The sequence below is a fragment of the Microcebus murinus genome, chromosome 11 (assembly GCF_040939455.1).
Source record: "Microcebus murinus isolate Inina chromosome 11, M.murinus_Inina_mat1.0, whole genome shotgun sequence".
Taxonomy (NCBI): domain Eukaryota; kingdom Metazoa; phylum Chordata; class Mammalia; order Primates; family Cheirogaleidae; genus Microcebus; species Microcebus murinus.
In genome coordinates this window covers 41,465,114-41,487,677 of record NC_134114.1, presented here as the reverse complement: position 1 = coordinate 41,487,677, position 22,564 = coordinate 41,465,114, and the positions used below count along the sequence as shown (strand labels likewise).

The following is a 22,564-nucleotide window of genomic DNA, read 5'->3' as shown; positions in this document are numbered from 1 at the left end:
TGGTTGGAATCAAGGGGCATTATTTTTCTTTAGGTGGGAGATAAATTCTTTAGTTTGACACAATTTTATCCATACTTGTCTTTGTACTGCCATAACAAAATATCTGAGATTGAGTAATTTATAAACAACAGAAATTTATTTCTCACAGTTCTGGAGGCTGGGAAGTCCAAGGTCAAGGTGGTAGTAGGTTTGGTGTCTAGTGAGGGCTGCTCTCTACTTCCAAGATGGTGCTTTGAATGCTGTATCCCCTGGAGGGGAGGACAGCTGTGTCCTCAGACAACAGAAGGAATGAGAAGAGCAAAAGGGCCAAAAGATCTCTGAAGCCTCTTTTGTAAAGACATTAATCCGCACATAGGGTCAGAGCCTCCATGACTTAATCACTTCCCCCAAGGCTCAACCTCTTGATGCCATCACCATGGGGCTCAAGTTCTAACATGAATTTTGAAGGGATATGTACATTCAAACCATACCAGTACCTATGGTCATATATTCAGCCTGCTTCATCTGTTGAGTGATGGCATTATGTCTGTGATACTTGGCCTAGTACATTTCTTGCTTAATAAATAAATATACTCGGGCCCAAAGAGGTGAAAGGACTTGCTCAGGTAAATTAAAAACAATTTTTTCCACCTAGCAACAATTTTTTCCACTATTTGTTAATTCATAAATGTTCAGTAAAGCAAGTTTTAATTGTAAGCCTTAGTGACAAAAACAGAATTCATATGACAATGCTTATATGACACTAAATTGTTTTTAGGAAACACTAACTGGTTTCAATCTGCAGTTTGAAAAACATTGCCCAAAATAATGCCTTAAGTGTTTGAATTCATTATAACAGATCCTATGATGTATTCATTATACATCCTGATAAATGTAAGTTTTAAGGATGAATTTAGGGGAAAAGTTGGTAGTATATGAGTAAATAACAGCAGGAACAACAGAAATGGCTAACATTGAGTACCTACTATGTGTAAGACACATTCAGAAATTCAAGCAAATGAAAAGACTTGAAAAGAATGAATAATAAGATGGGCTCAAAATTATGTCACCCTATCATAAATGAGAAATTTCACTTCTGAGACATTAATAGAAAAGAAGCATTTTCATGTGTTTTGAATTAGCATGAAAATTAAAGACTCCAGAACTGTGCTGTCTAATATGTTAGCACTAGCCATATGTATGTAGCTAGTTAAATTTCTATCTAAATTAATTTAGATTAAATAAAATTTAAAATTTATTTTTTTAGTCACACTGGTCACATTTCACATACTCATAAGCCATATGTGGCTAGTGGATACCATTTGGACAACACAGACAAGAACTTTTCCATTATCACGAAAAGTTTTCTTGGACAATGCTAGTCCAGATTAGTATTGTCTCTTGAGGAATTTGAATCATGCTTGATTAAATATTAAAATTGCCACATGTCAACTCTATACAAATTGACCCATGCTTGTTTTATAGCCTTTTAAAAAATCATAATAAGAGGTAGTTGTCACCAGCCAGCCAGTGTTCATTTCCTTTGGAGAAGTTTAAATGTAAACTCATGTAAACTAATGAGTTGGCTGTGGCGTTATCTTAAATTGGCTTTCTTTTAGCTGATAGTTTGAACTTTCCTCTACCTCAAGTGCAGTTGCTTAAAAGGATTAAGTAGCATTAATGTCAAGTGACTCTCATGACACATATGAATGAGAAGTAATTAGGGCAAAAGCAGGTGTTGATAACTTTTATGGAATTCTCCTAGAGGATTAAGTAATTTATAAGCTGCAAAACAATGCAAACCCCTATGTCATCAAAATACAGAATCTCTTGTAGCAGTTTCTGAAAGGAAAATAAAATATGGCAGATAGACACAGGCTTCTCATTCTGATTTCTAAACCTCCACTACTTTTATAAAGGGGAAAACATTAATTTGGTGCTAAAGTCAGAAATTGACGAAATAATTTCATAGCTACTAGAATTTATCTACCTAAGCAAATGACACAGGGTAAATAATCCATCTCACCATCTTTTTCCTAATGTGTTATATCCTGCTTCAGAGAGGAATGGGCAAGAAGCAATATAATTCTGCAGAGTTTCTCCGGTTTAGACTTTAGATCCAAAGCCCTTTTTGTTTCCCCAGTATTTATCCAAATCTGCAGCCCCTGATCTGTGCCTTTCTGCTTTTTTGACCACAGCTCACAGTGAGAAGTACACTTTACAAGGGGACCTATCAAAAACATACGCCTGAAGCAGAAGTTTTACAAACAATACTTATTCTTACTACCAGATTTCCACTAATATTTTCTATTTATTCTATTCTATGTCATTATTTTAATATGCTGGTGAAGACCCACTGAATTGCTTTTATGACTGGTAATGGATTGCAATCTGCAGTTTGAAAACTATTTCCCTGAGCAATATTGAAATCATCTTTATCCATTCCTGGATATGAAGACTCCTTAAAAATTGGCTAAAATATGCATACACATGATAGCTCATGCAGAAATGTTGATCTTTCTGAAACATGGATGGAAATACTTTCCTGCTGCTGCACTTTTGACCTGAGCTTTCCTGATGATTTGTCAGGACTGATGTTTCCACTTGCCAGAAGTTCAAAAGCTTCTTCTCAAAATGGGCCTATTAATGTTTCCACTTGCCAGAACCAAGTTCAAAGGCCTTTCTTAAACCAGCTCATTATGACTTGGAAGATAAATGGGTTCACGTTTTATAGAGAGCTAGTACCATGAATTTTTCCCTCTTCTTATAATCTCTTGCAGTGCAATTGTAGTAATATTATAAAAACAGAAGCTAATTCTTTAGAGTCAAAGAAAACACGTTATCTGAAATATTCTGTAGAATATGATGCAAGGATAATATAATATCTATACGATTCTAGAGAATAAAACCATTTCTATATCAACATGTATTCATAGATTTTGTAGGTAAAATATATTATTTAATAACAATATCCATATTACAAATTATTTACAGGCCTCAGTAACCATCTTTTTTTTCCTAGTAATTGTACCAAATTTTCAATAAAGAAAAAATGTCTTACAGGTCTTTGGAATCCATTTTGATATTATTACTCCATTTGTTTATAGTATCTGGAAGTCTATAACGTCTTTTTAATTATGTTGAATAATATTACTAGTTAATAGTAATATATTTTCACAATGACCCCAAGGCCTTATAGAACAGAGATACTTGTCTCTATATTATAAATGAGTTAACCCAATGGAGTAGAAGGAAGACAGGAATTGACCACAGTAGATGAAATTCTTTATTAACTCTGCTAATTACCGTTAAGGTGATCTTGGGCAAATCACATGATTTCCTTGTTAAATAGGCAGGATGTTACATCATTTTAGAGATGTAATTTATATTAAATTATCTATTAATAGCTCAACAACAAGAACATAATAGGTCCTGGGATGTTTGTTTTGTCTCGATCTGAATGAGCGGCTCATGTAGACAGTAGTCTTTTTCTTTTTCCAGATTGCCTATGTCTTCATTAATAGAATTTGTAACATACTTAATTTAGTAAGGAAGGAAAATCAGGAAAATTAAGGCAACAATAGGTTAAGATAGTGAGAAATTAATGAATACTGTACACTACAGAGAAGGAGACAGTGAGAAAGATTATTTCATTAATCTCTGATGCTTTGAGTGATGTTGTTTTCTAGTTTACCAAATTTGTTTGTTTTAACCTGTTGTATTGGTATATATTATGCTAGAATAGATGGCCAAAAGAGCCAGATATAAAATTAATGGAATTATTTTATTGGAGAGGAAATTAATATGCCTATTGTTTCCCATAGTATATAGTTGGTTGATTTATGATGAAAAAATAAGAAAAGGCATATTCCATTAAAATAAAAACTCAAATGTAAGATTGCTTGGATTTTCCAGAAATATTTAATGCATATCTACTTTATTCCAGGAATGTTGCTAGGTGCTTTGATATAATTACAGTGATGCTGTTAGAAAGGTAGACATACTAGTTACTAAGTTCTTACTCTGTCCCAGGCTTTCTCCTAATGTGGGTGGCTGTTAAATAAGTTAAATTATCTAACAGCCTTATGAAGGGCCAGAGTTAATATCCTATTCTAATGCAAGGAAGCGGAGGCACAGAAAGGTTAAATAACTTGTCCATGTTACACAGTAGTAAGTAGAGAAGAAGCTGGAATCAAACCCCCCAAATCTGACTTCAGAACCAATCTTTTTACTGTTACTCTTTATATTAACTCGCCTAATGCTCACAATAGCCCCCTAAGATAGAGGTAAAAAGGCTATTTTTATCATTCTACAGGTGGGGAAACTGAGGCTTAAAGAGGAGATGTGCTGGCGATACTGTTACAAACATTGCAAAGCTCCTAAGTATGTAAGCTGGGATTTAAGCTCAGGTCTTCTGAATTTAATTCACCCACACTTTCACTCACACTTTCCACCATATTACATATAGACACACAGACACATAGACACACAAATACACATAAATATATGCATATACATATATGGTTTGTACATATAGTACATGTACACATATATGGTAGGTATGTGTATGTGTACATATATAGTGTACATATATATGATGTAGTGTACATATATATTGTATAGTGTACATATATATAGTGTACATATATATATTAATATATTTAGTGGGAAAAGATAGAAGAAACCTAAAGAAACCTAAATAGTTAGACAAATATGTTTCCTTCTAAAACTGACAAACTTAATCATTATATTTTCATACCTCTTTTATTCAGGTGTAGTTTTGTTAATTTCATTTCTGAGAGATAGGACTATTTAGAGTCAGAAACAGGCACACTTCCCTAATTTTAATCTCAATATCTTATGACAAAAATTCTGAAATACCCTTTATCATACCTAGACGATAGACATCAAATTCATTTAAAAATACTTTTGAATAATAAAGAACAGAGTTGCCTTTTATGCACAGTTTTATCACAATTCAGGTATCAATTAAGTTATTCTGATTTAAATAATCATCTCCCTCTTATTCAGAATAATAAAGATGAGCATTTGCAGTTTAGCTTCCTTCTTACAAACTGCATAGACTTGGCATGTGTAAGACTGAGTATATTGCTCTTCATTTAGAATTCTTTGTCTCAAGGGAGCAGCATGGCCAAATCCAACATGCAGATAGGAACACACTCCTATAAAACAATGAACATTTTGTTTTTAGAAGCTTATCTGTGAAAAGGAATAAACTTATAATAAAGAACTAAAAAGACAAAGATATAGGTAACCTTTCCCTGACCCTTAAATATTTTCTCATGGAAAAGATAATTTCTAGTCAAGGAAATTTAACCTCTTCGCTGCTCATCAACCTTTTGTCTTAAATTTTTTTTTCTTACCTTTTTCTTAAACTTGCTTGCTTTACCGTTGGAACACTGACATGCAATGGCAATCATCCTTGCAGAAATGACTAGTGTACTGAAAGAATCCCACGAAAGGTCACAGTGCTTGCCTGAGGACTGAATTTTAATATTTTTGCTAAGTTCTTTCTACTCATCGATGAGGATCAAAGGGAAAATGATATTCAGAGATTTATGATTTGTTTTACTGGCTAGGAATCTTCATAAAAGGAAAGCTGTATGGCTTCCCTGTTTACCATCTCCTGGTAGGATCAGGATTAGGAAGAGGCCAGCAGAGGGTTTGACCTCTTGGTAACCTTGCAATCTGCCTGGAAAACTTCTTTCCCCTTTTCTTCACTCTCAACTTTTCTTTGTTAAAACTCCAACTGCGTGAAGTGACCATGAGGCTATTTTATAGCCCTCCCTAAGACTCAAAGCAGTTTCAGTTTTGTTTGGAGTAGAGCTTTGTCCAGAGTAGGTGCACAGGGAAGTTTTGCTAACCAAGTAGCTGGCAGATCCAAGGTGTTTTCTTGTGTGAATTAGACGGAGTCTCTAGATGGGAGCATGAACATAGGTTGAATATCCCACTCAAATAAATGGCTAAACTCACAGGAAAGTCAGCCACTTATGCAACTTAATAAACTAATCTAATAATGATCAAGGAAACTAATTTCCTCCCTCCCTCCCTTCTTTCCTTCCTTCCAATCAGCATCCAGGAGCAGGGCAAAAAATAACTAATGACAGAAGCTGGTCAGCACTGAGTTGAAGACAGTATCAACAGAATGTTGCGTATTTATTTTGTAATAGAGCCTTAAAGCTGTATTGTTTTAACTTCACAAGAGTGATCACAGCCACGCTCTTCTGACTTAAAAGAACTAGATTTTCTTTCCCTAGGAATACACCAAATAAAATACTGGTAAATTAGAAACATGCCAACATAGCTTACCATGTTTTTAGTAACTAAATGCAAAACTGTTGAGTAAGCATTAGAAGTTCAATGGCATTACACCAAGCTTCCCTAGCCTTAAGAGAAATGATCAAACCTTCTTCTGGCCTCTCCCTAAATTTCTTGTCATTTGTGTCATTTGTCAAAAAAGCAAAGAAAGGAAGGAAAAAAGTAAAATATAATATAATCTCAAAATTTATCCTCTAATCTAAAATTTCTTTCTTTACTATGTAGACTATAGAAGAATGAGATATATTTGTATACAGATAAGAAAAGTTATCTAATATAAAAAATAATTCATAACTGTAAAATGTAAGTTGCAGGACAGTGTGTGTATTAAAAATCTATTAATAGTGTCTAGGAAGATCCTGCATCAGACATGTCTTATGAACCACTTCAGATCATCTTGACTTCACCCACCTCTTGCTCTAGCCACTGCTGGATAGATATCCTGAGATGCAGCTGATAGAACTTCTTTTTTAGATCCTGAGAGATGAAGCAATCAATAGCACTCAGCTGTTTCCCAGCTAAATAACGTCCTCGGTTAGCAATCACTCCTCCCTGGATTTGCTCTACTTGTCCTCATTCCTGCCCTATGAAGTGTATTCCTTAATAAAGTAGAACACATAAGCCTTTGTCCTAGACACACACACACACACACACAAAACTTTAAGAGAGTGAGATGGGGGCCACCGGTGGTTTGCACCTTTAATTTTCTTTTTTTGTTTAATTTCAGACTATTACAGGGGCCTAAACATTTTGGTTACATGAATTGCTTTTGTACAGTTTGAGTGAAAGTTATAAGTGTATCCATCACCCAGATAGTGTATATTGTACCCCTTAGGTGTGAATTAACCATACCCTCCCCCCTGTATCGCTGGATTTCTGTTGAATTTCACTACCATATGTGCACATGAGTATTGGTCAGTTAGTTCTAATTTAACAGTGAGTACATGTGGTGTTTGTTTTTCCATTCTTGTGATACTTCACTTAGAAGGATGGTCTCCAGTTCCATCGAGATTATTAAAAAAGGTATTGGTTCACCATTTTTTTATGGCTGAGTATTACTCCATGGCATACCTATACCACGTTTTATTGATCTACTCATATATCGATAGCCACTTGGGTTGTTTCCACATCTTTGCAATTGTTCATTGTGCTGCTATAAACATTCGAGTGCAGATGTCTTTTTTCCTTTGAGTAAAAACTCAGTTGTGGGATTGCTGGGTCAAATGGTAGGTCTACTTTTAGTTCTTTGAAGTATCTCCATACTACTTTCTATAGAGGTTGTACTAGCTTGCAGTTCCCCCAACAGTGTATGTGTTCCTTTCTCTCCACATCCATGCCAGCATCTGTTGTTATGGGACTTTTTGATAAAACCCATTCTCACTGGAGTTAGGTGATATCTCATTGTGGTTTTGATTTGCATTTCTGAGATGATTAGAGATATTGAGCATTTTTTCGTATGTTTATTGGCCATTAGTCTATCTTCCTTTGAAAAGCTTCTGTTCATGTCTTTTGCCCACTTTTTAATGGGATTGCATGATGTTTTCTTGCCGATTTGCTTGTATATTCTGATTATTAGCCCTTTATTGGATGTATAGCATGCAAATATTTTCTCTTGCTCTATAGGTTGTCTATTTGCTCTGTTGATTGTTTCCTTAGCTGTGCAGAAACTTAATTTAAATCAGGTTCCATTTATTTATTTTTATTGTTGCTATGATTGCCTTTGGGGTCTTCTTCATAAATTCTTTGCCTAGGATGATATCTATAAGAGCTTCTCTAACCTCTTCTGGAATTTTTATTGTTTCATGCCTTAGGTTTATTTGTTATCCATCATGAATTAATTTTTGTGAGTGGTAAGATGTGCAGATCCTATTTCAGTCTTCTATGTGTGGCTATCCAATCTTCCCAGTACCATTTATCAAACAGGGATTCTTTTCCCCAGTGTATGTTTTTGTCTGCTTTGTCAAAAATCACATGGCTATATGAAGATGGTTTTATATCTGAGTTCTCTGTTCTGATCCATTGGTCTGTGTCTCTCTTCTTGTGCCAGTATTATGCTGTTTGGTTGCTATAGCCTGGCAGTATAGCTTGAAGTCTGGTAAAGCGATGCCTTCCAATTTTTTTGCTTTTTGTTTAAGGTTGCTTTGTTTATTTGGGGTCTTTTCTGTTTCCATATGTAGCATAGAATTATTTTTTCTAGATTTGCAAAAAATGACATTGATATTTTAACAGGGATTGCATTGAATCTGTAAATCATTTGGGGTATTATAGACATTTTAACAATGTTGATGCTACCTAACCATGAGCATGATATGTTTGTCAGCTTTCTCTTGGCTACTATTGGATCAGTGCTTGGTATTGGCTCAAAATTGGGAAGCAAAGGGAAAATTCTATGAATACTTTCTTTTAAAACCAATTGCTTCCAAATGTGAATAAAGCTTATAAAATGGGGTTAACTATTATCCTTCAAGACTTATCTTTATCTTCATCAACTATATCTGGGTTTCATGAACCCAAATGATCACCAACTATTGGAAGGGGATTGTTTTCATAACTCTTTTTCTTTGACAAAAGAGCAAAGGCAATACAATGGAAAAAAGATAGTCTTTTCAACTAATGGTACTACTAGACCAACTGGATACCCACATGCAAAAAAATAAATCTAGACATAGATCTTTTACTTTTCACAAAAAATAAACTTAAGATAGATCATAGACCCAAATGTAAATCATAACACTATAAAACTTCTAGAAGACAACATAGGAGGAAACTTACGTGAACTTGGGTATGGTGATGACTTTCTTGATACAACATTGAAGGCATAATCCATGAATGAAATAATTGATAAGCTGAAATTTATTAAAATTAAAAACCTCTGCTCTTTGAAAGACACTGTGGAGAGAATGAAAAGGCAAGCCACAGATGTGGGGAAAATATTTGCAAAAGACACATTTAATAAAGGACTGTTATCCAAAATATACTAAGAAGTCTTAAAAATCAACAATAAGAAACCAGTCTAATTTAAAAATGGGCTAAAGACCTGAACAAACATGTGACCAAAGATGCTATATAGATAGTAAATAACTATATAAAAGATGCTTCCCATCATATGTCTTCAGAGAAATGTAGATTAAAACAATGAGCTACCACTGCACACCTATTAGAATGACCAACATCTGAAACACTGACGACACTAAATGCTGGCAAGTACTTGTTAAGAAAAACAGAATTCTATGGTGTATTTCACAATGTTTACTCCCTCCTGCACCCCATTGCTAGAAGCATGAACAGATTTTTCTCAGATATTCACTGTAGGAACCTGGTCAAGCTCCTGGAGGTAAAACTCATAAAAATGTGAGGTACATGATGATGGGGTCCCCCTGGAGTTTTTATCTCTCAGAGTTGTTCACACTGAGCCTCTAGCAATTTGTCAATTAATCTTTAAATTTTTCTACCCTGGCACTAGTTCCTGCAGAATTTTCTGCTACTGGATTTTTGCTCTCATACATTACGATTCTCTGGATTTGCCCATCTCTCCAACTTTTCAGGTAGTGGTTTACCCTGTGGCCTCACTAATCTGATGGATCTAAGAAAAGTTGTTAATTTTACAACTATTTACTTGATGTTAGGATGGAGTGATGACTTCCAAGCTTCCATATACTGGACTAGAAAAGCCATATTTTTGTTGTGTTTATTTTTGAGTTTTTAAAACAGACTGTAAATTCCATAGATTAAAAACTGAGTGGATCTTATACACAGCTGAATCCCTACAACCTGGAAAAGTGTGTGGCACATAATAGATGCTCAGCAAATATCTATTGAATGAATGAATGAACAAATGAATGCATGGATGAATGAATGAACAGTGGTTATTTTCTACCTTCTGTCTTTTAAAATCTGCTCTATCCCACTATAGTAACAGTACTCAACCCATGTTTGTTGCTTTTTATTTTATTATGGACATGCTTGCTTCTAGCATCTAATCATACTCAAATGCCTTAAAATGTTTCATAGTAATTTTCTGATTGTTTGTATGTTTCTTTCCACAGCTCATCTTCCCCTTAAACATATCTTTTAATGGGTTTCATTCATTATGCTCCATATTCTACTTTCTCTGGGTATTTCTTAGAGTATAGTTCATATTTTATTTCACTTTCAAGTCTCTGCTTTTAAATACATTGTTTTCCCACTGTTTAATCTCGCATACCTCTGAAAAGAAGCATTTTGGTAGTATGAAATAGTACACTTACAAGTATATCAGGGCCACCTCTTGGGGAGGAATCAGAGTCACTAAGTATTTGGTAAGCGTTTCCTTCTAAGTTGAGCAGTCTGTCACACATGGAATAATACTCCCCAATATCAACACATTAAATGACTAAGATAGCATTCATCATCCTACAAGCTAAAAAGGAACATACAGCAGTGAATTTTTCTGTAAGTCTCTTAATAGTCAATGACTTACAGTGATTTTTCATCCAGAGGGTACTCTTCCTCTTGATTTTAGATAGCCAAATAAATGAAAAGGCTCCAAACATTCCAGAAATGATCATCTTTATCTCTGACCTCGTGAGCAGCTAAATAAGCAATTTGTAATTGAACATCTTGTTTGTTTGTTTGTTTGTTTATTTTTAAAAATTAGCCATCAATTTTTGGGGGATAAAATCTTAAATGTGGTAAACATTAAGTAATATTCATTCTTTTTTATTTAAAAATAAAATGTTTTTCATTCCATTTTATAATCAATTTTTTAAAGTAGTTACCCAAGTTTAAGGTTGTCACATTCAGCAAATAAAAATTTAAGACACTCAGTTAACTTTGAATTTTAATGAAACAATAAATTTTTTTTAGAAAAAATACATTTTTAGTGTATATGTATTCCATGCAATATTTACTCCATACAGTATTTAGAACAAACTTATACTAAAAAATTAGTTGTTATTTCTCTGGAATTCAAATTTAATTGATTGTCCTATATTTTTCTGGTAACCCTACTCAAGGTACCACACCTTATAAAAAAAATTGGAGACCTGTGGTAGGTAGATGTTTAGGGAATTGATGCTCTTTGTTTTGTTTGTATCAAGACTTTGATTGCAGTGTGTATTAAGAATATTTTTGATGAAAGGATGAGCTAAATTATGTAGAAGCCCAATAAATGAGTCAGAACTGTGGTAGGAAGAATTTTGATTAAGTTTAAGGAAAGCTATTTTCAGTGAACAGATAATAGGTTTGGATATATCTCCTTTCAGTAGAAACTTTTTCTCAGCCTTACATTTTCTTTATCCCAGATGCTCTGAGCTATTACCAACTACAAACTTTAAGACATAGTGATATAGATGTAGGGACAAGGAGCTTTGAACAATAGAAAAAAGTAGATTAAATCTTCATGAAAACTTAGATTGTTAATAAAGATAATTTACTGGCTATGACTCAGAAGAATAAACAGTTGAAAGGAACCCAGAGTACTGTTCAGTAGAAATCTTTGAAGGCCCTAGATCCTGAGAAAAGTGTTCTAGAGAGAAGGACTTGATATTATTTATACAATGATCTTGAATTTAGATTTTCACCTGAAGGTTTTCCATTTGCAAGTGGACTGTAAACTCCCAGAGGATAGATCTTTACCTTATGCATCTTTGTATCACCTGCAGTCTCTTGCAAATCAGGGGCTCAGGAAATATTTTCCAACTGAGAGATTAAAATCCAGAGTTTATATCGAAGGAAGCATTTGGCCTTGAACACACTGTCCCCTTTGTGCCATAACAGCAGATTTCCAGCAAGTAAATATGGATAGTTTGCTACTCTACTCTTAGCACTGACAAGCTGTCACATCAGCTTTGAGTGTCTTTTGTTGGTGTGTCCTGAGTTATTTTCTTCCCACTGATGTCATCTAAACAGTCTTGTTTTTCTGGTTCTTGGTTGAACGCTTTGATATCCTCCTGCCTGTCTTTAGCTGCTCCAGAATCCATTATGTTCCCTTTGCCTTTCTGATTTATCACTGCCACTTCCTGCATGTGTTCCCAGAGTAGTGTTTGCTCTATTAAAGGGATTTCCTTGTGGATGGCTCTGCCCAGAATATGTGATGCAATATGGACAATGGAGAGAATCTGTTCAACTGCACTCCTATCTTTTTTTCCTGTGCCTTCAACTAAATATATTATTTATCACCAAGTTGTGCTTCTGAAGCACTCCAATGCTTGGCGCACTTCATCTGTGGCCTCACGGGTTGCAGTAAGATAGTCTTTTCTAAATCTTTGTTTATGAAAGATTATTTTGAAACTTAATTTTTTAAAAGACATTTTCTCTGTTTCTTTCTCCCACCACCTCTCCCATTAAAGCACAAATCTTTAACAACCCCCGCCGCAACCGCAAGATATTTTTATAAAATTTTATTTACCTTTTTGAATAGGTAATACAAACACATTATAGAACCCAAAAAATATAGATACTATAAAGAGAAAGTAAATGCCCTGCCCTCGATTCCAGCCACTGAGCAATCCACCTTGCAGGAAAATTTTAACATAATATAAGAATCCCTCCACATAGGAACCATACTTTCACAAGCATATGTATCTTTTTACAATGTAAAAGGAAGTATGTTTTAAATGTTGTTGTGCCATTTGCTTTTAAAAATAATTAATATTTATTAGGAATATATTCCCAGCTTAGTACATATAGAGCTTTCTCTTTTTAAAAATGACTTTATAATATCTCATTTTATAGCTCTGTAATAACTTATTTTACTAGGAACTTATTAGTAAGCATTTAGAATTTTTTCCTGACTTTTGCTACTTTATACAATGCTACAGTAAAAATCCTTAAACATATGACACTTCATATACATGCAATATCTATAGGCTAAATATCCAGGAATTAAGTTGTTGGGTCAAAGTTAAAATGTTAACTAAACTGCTTTAATCATTATTATAAAAGATATTTTCAAATCAGTTTTGTTTTTGTTGGTCCCATATTTCTGGAGGCGAAGGTCTCTAGAGGTTTCCTTTCCACCAGGTACATCTTATTTTGGGTGTTGTTTACATTAAAAATAACTATCGAATTAAATCAAATTTTAAATGTTCTGAGAAATCTTACTATTCAAAGAAATAGTAACAGTAGTAATAACTAAGGTGAGTAGTAACTAAGGAGAATTTATGTGAAGTATAAAGAGTAATAGATAATTAGTTTCTTCTTGATTTTTAATTTACTAAAATTTGAGAACTGAGTATTTTATATAAACGATTTGCCTTAAATGGAGAATTTTATGTAAACTATTTCTCTTCATATGGCACTTGAAGAGACCACTTGGAAGAGGTTTTATACTCTAAAACACAGAGAACAGCAGAGGTCTACAGATCGCCTTTGTATGGGTCACTTCTAACACTGCCTCAGATAACTCAAGCACATAAATTCTATACATGATCTGCTCTCTTCATCTCTTGAGCCCATTACAAGAAATTCTTACCCTCTTTCTCTTTTTGCCTAGGTGGAGAGCTTGCCTCATGCCACAGAGGATGTCGTAAGTGCTGTAGAATCTTTTATTCCGCATTTTCAAAGAAGACAGCAACAGCCCAGACCCTTTAGGTACAGCTCAGACTCTGACTCTGCCCAGATAAATCACCCATGCTCTGACTTCCAGCAATGAAGCAGGACTGGGAACACTTTAGATGAATAATTCTTCTATAACTGGTAACACATTCATCCAGACAAAATATCATTCATGTCTCTCTTGCCATGCTCAAGAGTGAAAACAGGCCACGTCTTTTTAACGTTTAAGCCTATTCTCTGGCCTTTGATTTATGGCGTTGGGTTGAGTAGGTGCTCAGAGCTTCCTTTAGCCAACTCCTAAATGTGTGTATTCCATGATTAAACAATGTCAGGTTCATGGCATGACTGGCTTCCCATCAAAGTTCTATTATTTGCTGTCATGGACCTTTTGTGCTGATGTTTGCATATCACCTGGGGATAGAAGTATGTTGGAACTTACACTAAGACTTCCTCTTTCTGGGAAGTCCAAATAGCTTGAATTTGGTGTTGTCCAGAAGTTCAAAGCCTGAAAAGCACCCAGTTTATTCTCATTCATCATGAAAGAGAACATTGCATGGTGCTCAGTCATGCAGTCTTACTGTTTGCAGTTTGGGAAAACTGGGAACAGCTGGTTACACAGTTTTCAAGTGGCATTATGGTGGAAAGTGACAATAGAAATACCTGAGAAGATAAAAACAGGACCAAATAACATTATTTTATTCTTTTCTATAGACATCCTCATCGTTGCAATTTGTAAAAATTACTGAGTTTAAAACGGACACCTTCATAATCATACACCACAGTTTGGCTTAGGAGATGTTTAACTTACTCTACCTGTTAATGAGTCATTGTTATCATCCATCTTGCAACCTTTCTTTATTTACCCATAAAATTGGCTATACAGCAAGCCCTTTACTCATTGGTGCAACTCTAGGTAGTTTATTTAAAATATGCTTTGCATCAAATATAGTTACTGATTTTTTTAGGATGATTTAGAAAATTAAATAAAATAGTATGTTGCTAAAGCTCTTAGATTCATAGTGCTGTCCTTAAAAAATATAATGCTAGCCACAAATGTGAGGCACATATGTAATTTTAAACTTTTGTATAGCCCAATTTAAATGGCATGCAAAAAACAGGTGAAAATGATTTTAATAATATTTTCTTTAATGTATTAAAATATCAATTTAATATTTAATCAATATAACAATTACTAATGAAATAGTTAACATTTTTTATACTGAGTATTTGAAATCTGATGGGCATTTTATGTTTATAATATATCTCGATTTAGACTGACTACATTATAAGTGTTCAATAGCCGCATGTGGATAATGGCTAAGACATTGAATAATGCATTATGTTAGAACAATGGCAAACATTCCAGAAATATTAGCTATTTTAGATCTTATTATTCTTTTTCTCTTCTCTTATGGCACTTTTTGACTCCACTCAGCATTTGTATACTTTCTCTTTGTATGATATCAACTTTTTGTCTTTCTTCTTCCAAAAAGAATGCTCATTGAAAAGCACGTTTGTTTCCTGTAGACAATCTATTCAACATTTATGCATTGGGAATCCACCATGTTCCAGGCACTGGAACTATTTTTCAGTTTTGTGTTTCCCTTAATGCTTTATAGAGTGTTTTCCCCATGGTAGGCACTTGATAAATATCTGGTGCATGAATTGCCTAGTTTTGTGTACACACACATATTTCAGAGTAGTTTTTATCAATAAAAGTTGTGGTTTTTACAGATTTTTAGTTTTAATTAGCAAGAAATGGTTTTGAACAGTGACAGTATTTGCTTTGAGTTTGAGAATTCAATCTGTCATAGAAGTTTTACTATTATTATGTAATCATAGAGTGATAACTCTACTGATGTATCCTTCCAAAGCTGCATTGCCTTTTGAAGACACAAACTTGACACAAGCTCATCATATTTTTGTTGAAAATAAGCACACAAAACTGGACATTTTTATGTAGTGTTTTGAATGATTAACTAAAATAACTTAATATGAAAGTCCTATTCAAACTATAAAAGTTGTACAAATATTAGCTGTTGCTAATATTGTTATTAATGGATTCCAGTAGTTTTTATCATTTGTTCCACAGAATTTTGACCCATGACAATGTCTCTAGGACAAAATAAAATGAGTTAAGCAAGGATAGAAATGATATACTGCATACCATACCCCAGGGATAAACATTAATAATGTATATTAGGATATTCAAAATTCTCATAAGTTTAGTAACAAATCTATTCAACTTTATTGTAAAAACTGGTATACCATAGATCACACAAAATCTGGAAAATTCTAGATCAAAAAACTAGTTATATAGGGGACAAGAAGACTGTATTTTAAGCTTGGCTCCTCACTACCTAAAATGGAATACTTTTTTTCATTTCAATAGATTTAAGGGGTACAAGTGGATTTTTGATACATGGATGAATTGTACAGTGGTGAAGTCAAAGCTATTAGTGTACCCAATAACAGAAGAGTATGCATTGTACCCTATAGGTAATTTTTTATTTCTTACTCTCCTCCCACCCTCTCCCCTTCTGAGTCTCCAAAGTCTCTTATACTACTCTATGTGTTATACACTCCACGTGTGTGCCTGCCAGGTACAGCCCCCTGAGCATCCTGACCGTGGAGCCGGACGGCTCCATCATTTACAAAGAGTACGAGGACATGATAGCTACTAAGTGCACCTGTTGCTAGCAAACGGAGCTCCAAACTGAAACCTGGAGCCTGTTGTGTGAGAAAGTAAATGTCGTGTGCCTGTCTGTGCCTTCGGGAGAAAGCTCCGTGTGTCAGATCTCTCCATGAATTGCAGCGCAGGTTGTATAAGGACGGGCCTGTGTGGATGAGCACCTTCTGTGACATGGTTGTATGGAGGGATAACGTCACTTGTTGCTGCTGAGCCTCGGTTTCCATTCCTTGGGACAGCTTTGGATTTTTTTCCCTGGCCTGTTTTTCAGAGGAGTCTTATTCTTGATGGAAAAAAATTCTTAGCCTAGATCTTAGAATTGTAGCTTATATAAATAGACAATTCAGAGCACTATAGTCTTATTTAAGGGAAGAATAAATTCTTATCAATGGCAAAAAAAAAAACAAAACCATGTATGACCATGTATACTCACTGCTTACCTCTCACTTATAAGTGAGTACACGTAGTATTTGTTTTTCTGTTCCTGAGATGCTTCATTTAGGGTAATGGCTTTCAGTTTTATCCAAGTTGCTGTGAACGTCATTAAGACATTATTTCATTCTTTGGTAATATGTCTGGGGAATATTCCCTGATACACATACACACACACACACACACACACACACACACACACACCACATTTGCTTTATTCACTCATCAGCTGATGGGCACTTAAGTTGATTTGATAATATATCTTTGCAATTGTGAATTGTGCTGTGATAAACGTGTATCTTTTTGATATAATGACTTTTTTTCCTCTGGGTAGATACCCCATAGTGGGATTACTGAATCGAATGGTACGTCTACTTTTAGTTCTTTGAGGAATCACCGTACTGATTTACATGGAGGTATACTAATTTACATGGAGGTATACATTCTATACCTAATTCATATACTAATTTACTTGGAGGTATACATTCCCACCAGCAGTACATAAGCATTCCCTTTTAACCACATCTATGTCAACACCTGTTGTTTTCTGACAGTGGAATAACTAGAAATCAATTCCAAGGGGAATTCTCAAAACTAAGCAAATATGTAGAAATCAATCAACCTGCTGTTCAGCGATCTTTGGATCAATGATGAAATCAAGAGGGAAAACAATTGAATTGTATTCAAATCTTCTAGTCTCTCTCTGCACCTCAGTTTCTTCCTTTGAAAAAATATAACTCAGTGATTTTTCAACCTTGATTGCAGATCATTAGCCCCTATGGAATATTTAAAATAGGCAGATTATTGAGTCCCTATCCTTAAAGAATCTAACTCAGGGGTTTGGGATGTGGCATGGGCATCTTGTGTGTGTGTGTGTGTGTGTGTGTGATGCATGCACGTATTTGTGCACACATTAGATTCTAAAGTAAAATATATTGCTTACAGTTGGCTAATTGGAAAATGTTCAGGTAAAAATGGTCTCTAATTTTGAGCATACATGGGAGAGAAAGAATGATCACAATATTTGGGAAACCAAGCTTGTATAAGTAATGTTTGCAGAGTGAGCCCAGAAGGTGCTGTGGCATTAGCTGGATTTCTGTGGGGAAGGATTCAAAATATGTCAAATTGTGTCAAATTGATCCCTCTGTCAATAACTATGTAGTTGGGATGTGGCATAAATATTGGTTTCAGGCTGTCTGTGCCTCAGTGGAAATAATTCTCTGTAAACTGATCAGTCTCTGGTAAGATTCTCTCTTTTATTTGTGTTTTCTTAGAAATAAAGTAGAAGAATCAACCCACCCTATCTAAGAAGAAATGTTAATAACTTCCTGTATCAGTTACATTATATTGATATATTATAATTGCTAAAATAGAATAATGAATATAGGGGTTTAGCTTTGGTTTGAAGAGATAATTGGGATTTGGAAATGTGATACATTTTAACCTTATTTCTATTCTATTAACATATCAAAATAGATTTAGTTGCCTTCTCCTTCCTTCTACAGACACAACTAAATACACCTCACCCAAACCAAAGACTAAGAAGGCTTTCAGCAGAAGGGGATTTTCTGTGCCATTCTGACATGGGTAAGATTAAAACAAATCACTGCTAAATTATACCCGTCAGGCTAATGGTTTCAACAAAGACACTATGAAGGCAGGCTTTCCAAACTCATATACCACAACCCCAACAATACAACTGAGCCTTTTACAGAAGTCCCCTGGGACTGAACTTGGCTCCCACCACCTACACTTATGGCATGTGACACATAGAAGAAGAAAAGCCTCCGAGCAACAATCTGAGAACAGATTTGAGGTATTTAACAAGATGGAGGCAGAGATCAGAGCCACAAGCCAAGGAATACCTGGAACCACTAGAATCTGGAAGGGACAAGAAAAACCTTTCTCCTATGGCCTCCTGAGAGAATTTAGCCCTACCAACACCTTAATTTCAGACTTCTGGCCTCCAGAACTGTGGGAGAATAAATTTCTGTTTTTAAACCACCAACTTTGTAATAATTTGTTATAATCCCCAAGAAAGTAAGTAACGTTTTAATATTGATTCAACACAACTGAAGAGAAGATATTTGGTTAGAATGTAAGTTAACAGAAAATATCTGAATTGAGACATAAATAAAAATGTATACAGAAAAGAGCATATGAGACACAAGGGATATGGTAAAAAAAATTACATGCATCTAATTGTAGTCCCAGAAGAAAGAGAGAAAATAGGGCTGAAATAATATTTAAAAAGATAATGGCTACGAGTTTTTCAAAACTAGTGAAAAACATCAAGCCCAAAAGTTAAGAAATTCTGTGAAACCAAAGCAGGGGCTTAAAAAGTTAAAACAATGAGACATAGTTTTACCTAAACTGATGAAAACCAAAGATAGAAAGGACTCTTAAAATGAGCTAGAGATAAATGATGCATCACTTTCATAGGAACCCCAATGAGATGGACAGTAAACTTCTCTAAAGAAATGAATTCAAAAGGCAATGAAGATATGTCTTTAATTTCTTTAAGGAAACTAACTTTACCACCTGGAATTCTATACTTGATGAAAATATAATTTTATAGACAAACAAAAATTGAGAGAATTTGTCATCAGCAGACCTGATGGAAATATTAAAGAAATTCCTTAAGGTGGAAGGAAAATAATCTCAAGAAAATGCTCAGAAATTCATAAAAATAATGAAAAACAACAAAGAAGGTAAACAGGTAAAATCAGATGATTTCTAATATAAAAAACAATAACAATATTGTTTGGGGTTTCAAATGAATGTAGAATGAAAATATGTGACAAAATCGTGCAAAAGGTAGAAAGAAGCGAATAGGCTTAACATGTTGTAAGGTCCTTGTACTTTTTAGGATACAGAGGACAACCACTTGGGTTCACCACTAAAAGCATGTTTAACTAATCTTTTGATAGCCTTATATGGTGTCCATCATTGACCAAAATGTCACTATGGAGCACATGACTGTATATATGTGTGTGTGTGTGTGTATAACATTTATGTATATGTAAATGTTTAGTATATTAATAGAGAAGGGAAATGAAACTTCCTTATATGATGAATATATATAATTATATAATGAATATATACAGAGAGAGAGAGAGAGAGAGGGATGAGAAAAAGGTGATAGGTATAAATCTAAATATACCATTAATTGCATTTTGTATCAATGTTCTAAATACATCAATTAAAAGTCATTGTTAGAGTGGATTTAAAAACTCATAACTGTTTAAAAGAGAAACACTTTAAAAAGATACAGGGAAGGTAAAAGAAAAAGGAAGATAAAAAGATATACAATGGAAAAAGTAACCCAAAGGGAGATGGTATAGTTATATTAGTATTTGACAAAATATTGATAAATGTAAAGGAAAGTTCATAAAGATAGTCAATCTACCAGAAAAATGTAGAAATTCAAACTATATAGCCTCTCTCTCTCTCTCTGTATATATATATACACATACATATATATGTGTATATATATATATATATATGTAAAGCAAAAATAAATGAAAAAATAGGCAAACCCACAAATATAGTGGTAGATTTTAAGACACTTCTCTTAGTAACTGACAGAACAATCAGCAATCACATAGAAGATTTGGACAACTTGATAACAAACTTAACTCAATTGACTTATAGAACCTAACAGTCAACATCTGTAGTATACAAATTCTATTCATTTATCATTTATCAACACTGAATTCATGCTGAGCCCAAAATCAAGTAACAATAAATTTTAAAAAATTGAATTCTTAGAGAGTTGCTGCTATAGTAAAATAAAGCTAGAAATAAATAACAAAATGATAAATAGAATATCTCCCAAATTTGGGGGAATTAAGCAATATACTTCTAAATAACTCAGTGGTCAAAGAAAAAAATCCTAGAGAAAATTAGATAACATTTTAGCCACATGATAATGAAGATTGACAAATCAAAATTTGTGAGGCATGGCTAACATACTGCTTAGAGAGAAATATACAGTATTTAAGATATAAATATAAAGTACACCTTAAATGCATATACTAAAACAGAAGATTTGGAAAACCCACATGATCTAAATATACAACTCAAGATGACAGAAAAGGAACATACAATTAAGCCCTTCAAAAGTAGAAAGAAGAAAATAATATACGTAGAACAGAAATGAATTTAAAAAAGAAAACAAAAACAGGTTAGGCATAATGAGTCAGGCCTGTAATCTCAGCACTCTGGGAGGCCCAGGCAGGGGGATCACTTGAGGTCAGGAGTTCCAGACCAGCCTGAGCAAGACTGACACCCTCTCTCCACAGAACAATAGAAAAAATTAGGTGGATATGGTAGTGCACCCCTATAGTCCCAGCTTCTTGGGAGGCTAAGGCAGAAGATCCCTTAAGCCCAGGAGTTTGAGGTTGCAGCAAGCGTGATGCCATGCACTCTAGCCAGGGTGAAGGCTCTGTCTCAAAAAGCAAAAACAAAAAACAGAGTATAATGGTATAATGTACAATAGGGAAAAACAAAATCAATTCTTTAATACTACACTTGATCTTAGCCAAAAGGCTGAGAAGTGATTAAAATTGGTTCTTTGGAAAGGTAAATAAGATTTAAAATTCTGGCAAGTCTGAAAAAAAAAATAGGAAGGAAAAACACAGAAATGTTATAGGAAATATGATATGGACATTGGAATGTTAATGCAAGAATATGATGAATGCTTTTAACAACAAATTTAAAAACTGAAGTGGATGTGCACATTTCTTCATAAATCAATTATGAAACTAAAACAAAAATAAAAAGATTATTGAAATAGTTTTATATTTATTAAATATGTTAATTCTATACTTTAAAAACTACTTTCCCAAAAATACCTCCAGGCCCAGATGGCTTCACCAGTGAATAGTTTTTAACATTTAGAAAAGAAGAAATATCTACATTACACAAAGTATTTCTGAGAATAGAAAGAAAGAAACCTTAGCTTGTTTAAGACATAAGCAGAGATGCAAAAATGCTAACTAATTCTTAGCAAATCAAATTCAATAATATATGCAACAAATAATTCATCATGACCAAGTTGGGATTACTGTTTAAAATTCAGAAAACAATTAGGATGATTTACCACATTAACAACAACAAAAGGACAATATTCAGATGGCTATCAAATGCAAAATAAGCATTTGATAAAATTCAGTAGCCATGATAAAAACACAATGAACTGTGAATAGAAGAAAACTTTCTGACGCTAATATAAAAAAAAAATAGAAACTCGGAAATAAATGTCATCCTTGATGTTGAATTATTAAAATCTTTCACTCTATGATAAGGGTCAAAGCAAGATGCCCTTATTATCATACTGTTGAGTTTTGTAATAGAGGTCCTAGCCAGTGTAATATGACTAGAAAAAGAAATAAAAGGTGGACACATCAAGAAGAGAAAAATAAAAATTGCCACTAGTCACTCTCAAATGATAGTTTATGTAGAAAAATCTATTAAACAATAGATTAAACTAAGTGAATTAAGCAAATTTACTTAATTCACTTATAAGTATCAAACAATTTGATTAACCCGTATAAGGTTAATATAAAAGTATCAATCACATTTTTA

At 34.0% G+C, this 22,564-nt stretch overlaps 1 non-coding gene across 1 annotated transcript; it reads right to left on the bottom strand.

Annotated features, from left to right (window-relative positions):
• Positions 1 to 21,348: 21,348 nt before the first annotated feature.
• LOC142874128 (U2 spliceosomal RNA) lies at positions 21,349 to 21,538 on the bottom strand. The gene has a single exon (XR_012921956.1). It is a non-coding gene; the product is annotated as a U2 spliceosomal RNA (small nuclear RNA).
• Positions 21,539 to 22,564: the final 1,026 nt, after the last annotated feature.